Below are 7,608 nucleotides of genomic sequence, written 5' to 3'. Positions count from 1 at the left end.
TGCAATAACGAACCGCCGCCTTCTGGTTTTCTTCGGCCTGTTTTTCATTGCCTGCAGGCTCCCCGTTAACGACAGACGGCCACAAAGCTTTAATAAATGGAAGATCTTTCTAGTATTAACAGCAAAAAAAAAAACCAAAAACCAACCTACTGTTCTCAGGGCCTGCTCGGGCACTGCAAACATAGGAATAGGAAGGTGACATGTTTCAAGCCTGGAAACGTCCACGCTGACCGGCAGTTTCTGCTTCCCTCTGCCGAGGTGCTTGAATAAAGACCTTAAAGCACCTGCTCAGGCTGGAGAGAACTCCTTGGGGAAGACAGGAAAACATGAAGAGGGTTAAGGAAGAGCTTTCACACTCGGGGGCTGTTTCCTATTTTATCAGCTTATCCTGATGTCATTTACGACCACCGTTCCTCGAGGAAGAGGCCTAAATGAGTCAGTCAGTATTTATTTATAGGTGCTGAATCAGTCCGTGAGATTTCACTCGCTCCCCGTGCACTTCAGCGAGCTGGCTCACTTGCTGTTGTGTGAAGCTGAATGTAGATCAAAACAGCCCCAAAACGCTGGGGCCTCAGGGAGCTCACCTTTCAAGTCATTCACTCACATCTGTGTCAAGCAAGAAGTGCAACCCGAGAGCTGCTTCAGATCGAAGTAGCAGCTCAGGCTAACCAATTTGAACAAAATCTTGCAGGTGAGCATCTACAAGAAGCATTTCTAGGAAAACTTTCCTTCCACTCCACAATAGGTTGGTTGACATTGTTTTTTTAAAAAAAACCGCTATACCTAAAATTCTATTAAAAATAATATCATTAAATTCTGTGTTTGTTACTATTGGTTTACAGGTAGCAAACTTTTCCTGCATTATCTAGTTATTTAAGCTTGCTCCAGGATGCAAAGTCACTCAGTCACAGAAGATGCATAAAAAGAACAAGAATCCATGTCACACCTTCTGTTGAAAAGTCAATAAAATTATTGTTGTTATCACCTACATATGTACTGATACAATTTTAAGCACTCAGGCAGAGGTCTTCTGAAGAAAATGCTTCTTTGTTCCTTTCAGAAAAAAACCCTAAAGCATTATTGGGAGTTAATGAATTAGCCACAAGCTTTTGCTGAGGAGCAAAGGGTGTCTCTGAGTTTCAAAATTTCATGTCCCCTTATAGACAAGCAATCTTTTCCAAAGTCAGTTATGTTGTGAAGAAAATATTAAGATTAAATGATCAGTGCAGAACTTGAAAAGCAAACCCAGAATTATTAATAGATTTTTAAATTGGCAGGCAATCGATTTTCAAATTGTCCTTTCACCCTTGTGTGTAATGCGGTTTGCCTCACAGTGATAAATTAGCAGTAGCACTGTGCTGTGACTGTTTCCAGTGGAAGGTTCTCATTACCATTCAGGGGTTTTGCTGGCTCATCAGTGAATCGTGGACAGCATTTCAATTGCTGAAATGTGGCCCAGAAACCAGAGAAAGGATAGGAAACAGAGTCTATAAAAAACTTTTATTGAATTGTAAAATTGATCAGGTTCTTGAATAAGACTAACCTCTTTGGCCATAGTGTTACTATTTCTTATGTATCCCAGAGGAAGTGACAGTAGATTCATCCCCTCTGTCCCTCTCTCTAAATCTCAGTAATCTTGTTAATCTGTCAGGAAAATAAGAACAGTAACATGTAATGGACTGAATGTGCTTTTTTCTCAGTTGAAGAGAACAGTTCCCTTAATCCCTGTAGCACTGGGCTATGATCTAAGGATTTGATCCAACTTTTATTATTTGCCAGCATCTTCTTCCAAGATAAATTACATTAGCAACCTGTAAGAAGATCAAGTTAATCATCTTCTCGGAGAAATTATTTTCAGTTACTAGTCAAAACATAAATTCAATTTTTAGTTGCTATTTGGTATTTTTTTTTATGTAGGTGTTGCTTAATCAAGAGCTCTAGTTAGAACTGGTTGCAATTTTGTTTGTCAAAATAAATATTTTCAAAATACTAAAGCTTTTGTGGAGCATATTGCTTTGCTGACATTTTCAATAGGATAGGTTCTGAATCTGGGAGCAGAAACTCCAGTCAGACGAGGTGAAATGAATAAGAAAACCTGGAATTTTGGATCTGAAAATTGATATTTGCAGTCAATTTTATGTGTAATTTTACCAGGTTATGCTTTGGTAGAATGAAAATAAATATTGGATCTTCAAAGACTTCAAAACCCCATGAAACAGGATTTTTGTTCTTCAGAATCTGACAATACTCCTGCTTTGTTCAACATTGTTCCACTCTGCTTGTTTTGCAAATACCTTGACACCACATTTCATGTTCCTGAATAGTTTAGATTGTGTGTAACACAGCAGATCACCTTCGAGAGCATGTGGTCTAACACAACTTGTGACAATCCTTTTGCCACTCCTGGAATTTTCTCTTCTCTGCCCAGGTTCAGAGTATGCAAATCATTAGTGTTTTTTACCCATGTTCAGCTTTGTATTGTTACCAGTGAACAAAGCACGTGAAGCTTTCTACGTAAATCAGTAGTAATAATGAATCCGCTAGTCCTCTTCCCTGAATCTTTGACAGCTCTCTTTTTCCAGATATAAAGTGAACTCATACTAGAGTTTAAGAATAAATGTTGTATTAAAATTCCAAGTATCTCAGAGGGTAAAAAAGCTCTTTTAAGAGTAAAATTGCCATGCAGAGTTAGTATTATAGAACTGAAAAAATGGAAGGTAACAAACTATTTTTCATATTCACAAGCAATAGGGCAGGTAATAAATGTCAGCAAGGAAGATTTTAGTTGGACTTCAGGGAAAAAAAGCAAAAGTAACCATATGGTTAGTTCAGCATTAGAAGAGGATACTTGTGGAAGCTCCATCATCTAAATATTCTATGATGTAAATGGACAAGCATCTGTCAGGAATGGTTTAAGTACATCTGATGCTGCTGTCAGGCAAAGGGGTGGATTTGATTGCCTCTCAAAATCCCCCTTTACTGTCAGCACATAATTTTCTACCGAGGATGCCAACTGTCTGGATTTACCTAACCTATGACTGGCTTATAGTCGGGTTTCTATAAAGAATGTTTTGTCCTCAGTTCTTAACATGCTGCTTGCAGATACTGAGCTCTGTTTCCTTCTAGAGGAGCACAAGACCAAGTGCAAGCTGATGTCCTCATAGCAGCATGACCCCAAGGAAGGCAAGCAAATGCCTGCACTAGCTGACCCTCTGCTATTTATTACTGTATAGTCTCTCCACATGTAGTTTCACATAGTCAGACTGATGGTTTTGGGTTAACAAGAACATGGACTCTTGTGGATATCTGGAACAAAGGAGCAAATTTCTCAGCAAGCTAACCAGGGGAAGAAAGTATTTTGTCTACTGATATTACCTAACCACCTAAAGATTCAGCCAACACTTCAAGGACTGACACCATGATGCCTTTGATGGAAGATGAAGATAATTTCTTGGTTAAATCTTACAAGTGTTTCTCCTTGCTTACCAGCATCTTTCTAGTATTGTCCAGATTTAGCAGCAGAAAATTTCTTGAAGCCAAGCTGTCATTTCAGTAGTTGCAGCAGTTGCAGTTGATAGTAGTTGCAGCTGTTGAGAGAGATGAGTGTCAGTGGCATGCTGTTAAATCTATCAGAACCCTTGGTGTGTCATTTTTATATACAGTGGACTCAGAGAAACACTGAAAAGCAAATTACTTTGGATAGATATCTCTATAGCCTGCAAATAAGAGAAAAAGGAAAGAAGCAGTACTACTGATGAGAACAGCTGTGACTAGTGCAAGATGAAGCTATTACTGTCAGATCACATGCCTGTACAGATAGTTCTTTGTCATAATACCAGACATTGCAAAGGCTCCTGAGATGTGCAGCCATGCAAGAACAGAGACCTTACAGGAGATAATAACCTACAGGAGACATTATAACATCCATATACAGCACAGTGGTTATGCCACATGCAGCTGGAGCTTGGAGTTTACTAGTCAGCTGTTTATTCAAGATGAGGATTATGGAGCTCTGGAATGAGTTGAAATTCACTTCGGGGTCAAGTCTGTAGAAGATTTTAAGAGTCAAGTATTGGTTTGTTTGGGACTATTTCACTGTCAGTAGATTAGACAGAAATGTTCCCCTGCAGGAGCCGCTACTTGCTTCTGTTTAGGCGGGTACTCCAGAGAATGTTAGTGGAGTGGTTGTGGCACTCTGCTGTCAATGCAGCCCTCTCAGCCCTTGCTCTGGTCTCATATGGAAGCGGTTCTGCCTGTAAATGGATATTGGTAACTTGAGCTGAGAAGCCATAAGCAGCTGTATGCAGTGCTGCCCCATGTCTCCTTTGTAGGCAAGTGGCTCCAACAACAGATGTGTTTCAGCAGTGCTAACAGGATGTACCTAAAAAGTTCCTTGGACCTTTGCACTTTTTCAGTCGCTGATCTTAATCGCTGATTGCTGCAAGTGAAGATGCAATTAAATATGAAAAGGATGACTTGGGGGCTCAGTCCTGCGTGATACTGAGCACGCCTGCACATTGTTATGCCCCAGCTGGTCCTAAGTCTGTGGCAGTTGAGTGCACTCATCAACTTGCAGGACCAAATCATGGAGTGAAAAAAACCCCAACAAACAACACTTCTAATCAATAATAGAGACAGAAAAAGTGGACTTATTATGAGTACTGATTGAATAATTAGGTTAAGAGTAATTGAGGACAAGATCAGAGAGATGAGGAAGCTTTCATTTCTTGGAGGACTGTTGCTATACTACAGATTTTATTTAGTCTCCTGCCAGAAAAAAATCTGTTGGCTATTGGTGTCATTTTCTAGTGGACCACAGACTGCTCTGATAGCTGAAATTGCAATGAGAGACGTGACAAATCCATGTGTTTGAGATGCACCGAATGCTAAATACTAGAGTTGTTTCTCCCTGGCTAACAAGTATGGATGTGTGTCAGTGCAAGACAGGAGCCTGAAAGCAGTTACGGTAGCTACAAGATGAGTGGGAGAGATGAGAACAAAATACTGTCATTAAAAAGCAGCTGGCAGCTCGGAGAAGAAGGGAGACACAAAACTGCAAGTGTCATGTTTTTAGTCTTACGATACTTTCATCGTTTAACGGCATTTACAGAAAGAAATTTGAGTTGGCCTTGTAGAGTTTCTTTCCTTACAGCTTGTTCTACACTTACTTTTATCATTCTCTATTAGCTACTTTGAAGTCATCTTTGTAACAACTGCTTGTGATGTCCAGAGGAGATAATTACAACTCCAGCTGGGAATTAACAGCACGAGTAATAAACTCTTAAGACTAAACCTCACAGTTTTCATGTGAATGACATGACAATAATACATCATAAAAAGAAAAATCAAGAAATAGAAAGCAGGTGATGTAAAACATAGGTGTAAAGCAAAGCATTCCTAATAGCAGGAATAGAATTTGTGGGCAAATCCAACACCAAGAAAGATTCCTGGACCTTGTTCTTCACTCTGTTGTAGACAATCACACAAAGGACTCTCATTCATTCTGGAAAAGGAAACTGCAATGTAAGTTGTTGACTTTGGTGATTTGTTTGTAGAATTGTCCAGAAGAGATAAGAAAGCATTGGATGAAAATGAAGAGATCCTGAAGTGAAAGAGAGGATGTTGGACATACTTCATAGTGTCAGCTGCCATTGCACTGTTGTGAACATAGAATCATAGAATGGTTTGGGTTGGAAGGTACCTCAAAGATCATCTAGTTCCAGTCCCCCTGCCATGGGCAGGGACACCTTCCACTGGGCCAGGTTGCTCAAAGCTCCATCCAGTCTGACCTTGAACACTTCCAGGGATGAGGCATGCACAGCTTCTCTGGGCAACCTGCTGCAGTGCTTCACCACCCCCATAGTGAAGAATTTCTTCCTTGTATCTAATCTAAATCTACCTTCTTTCAGTTTAATGCCATTACCCCTTGTCCTATCACTACATGCCCTTGTAAAAAGCCCCTCTCCAGCTTTCTTCTTGGCCTCCTTTAAGTACTGGAAGGCTGCAATAAAGTCTCCCCAGGCTAAACAACCCCAACTCTCTCAGCCTGTCCTCATAGGAGAGGTGTTCCATCCTTCTGATCATTTTTATGTCCCTCCTCTGGACCCACTCCAATAGGTCCATGTCTTTCCTGTACTGAGGGCTCCAGAGCTGGACACAGAACTCCAGGTGGAGTCTCACCAGAGCAGAGGGGCAAAATCACCTCCCTCAACCTGCTGGTCATGCTACTTTTGGTGCAGCCCAGGTTATGGTTGGCTTTCTGTGCTGTAAGCGCACATTGCTGGGTCATGTTGAGCTTCTCATCAACCAGCACCCCTTCTCTTCAGGGCTGCTGTCAATCCATTCTCTGCCCAGCCTGTATTTGTGCTTGGGATTGCCCCGACCCAGGTGCAGGACCTTGCACTTGGCCTTGTTGAACTTCAGAAGATTCACATGGGCCCACCTCTCAAGCCTGTCCAGGTCCCTCTGGATGGCATCCCTTCCCTCCAGCATGTTGACCACACCACGCAGCTTGGTGTCTTCAGCAAACTTTCTGAGGGTACACAATCCCACTGTCCATGTTGCTGACAAAGATGTTGAACAAGGCCAGTCCCAATACCGACCCCTGAGGAATGCCACTCATCACTGGTCACCACTTGGACATTGAGCCATTGACCGCAACTCTTTGAGTGCAACCATCCAGCCAATTCGTTATCCACCAAGTGGTCCACCCAGGCAAATTCATGTCTCTACAATTTAGAGACGAGAATGCCATGTGGGACAGTGTCAAATGCTTTGTACTTGACTTGATGGGAGTAACCTATTTGTTTAGCAGTAACAGAGGTGGCTTCTTAAAGTACATATCAGTAGAAGGATCTGAATACTAAAATGACAAAGCTACCCACCAGTCCCTTACATGATCGCAAACATCGGTCTCCACAAATGTATAAAGTCAAAGTGAGAAAGCACCAGCTCCTGCTTTCACCCTCTGAGGTACTGTTCCATTTTAAAATCAGATCAGATTTCTACACGGCCCTGTGGTCCTTCCCTGATAGGGGTCAACAGCAACTATAGAGAAGAGTACAAGAACATGTAGTATTTTCCCCACATCACTTTATAAAAACACTTGGACTTCCCCCCAAAACTGTGAGCAAATACTGAGTACAGCATACTAGCATTGCTATGAGATGGGTATTACCGGACTGAGTTCTCTAAACCCATCTCCCATGTAAGATAATACGACATCCACTTTCAGTCAATACCAATTTGGGCTGAGTATGGCATGTTATGAAAGGGACTTGGATTATTCAAGTTTGGTTTTTTTCACAAAAGGAGTAGTAAGTCAATCTATTTAGATGCACAGAAAGGCAAACCACCAAACTCTGTGGCAGAACTGGATTTATTTATAAGTTATGGAATCTGAAATTGTCATTAAATACAAATAATATAGAAGCAAACACAAAACTTGTTCCAAAGAAACAGGAGAATGACTAAGTGAACAAGGTCATGCTGGAATTGTGAATAGAAATCCCTATTTTCTGTGATCATTCACTTACATTTAAAGTAAAACTAAGACCTTAACCCTGCAATTTACAATGTACAGAGAATCTGGAGCTTTTGCCCAAAATT

Source organism: Phaethon lepturus, unplaced genomic scaffold (assembly GCF_000687285.1).
Source record: "Phaethon lepturus isolate BGI_N335 unplaced genomic scaffold, ASM68728v1 scaffold6629, whole genome shotgun sequence".
In the NCBI taxonomy this organism is placed as follows: domain Eukaryota; kingdom Metazoa; phylum Chordata; class Aves; order Phaethontiformes; family Phaethontidae; genus Phaethon; species Phaethon lepturus.
The sequence above is the reverse complement of the archived record's forward strand: the minus strand, read 5'-3'. Positions refer to the sequence as shown.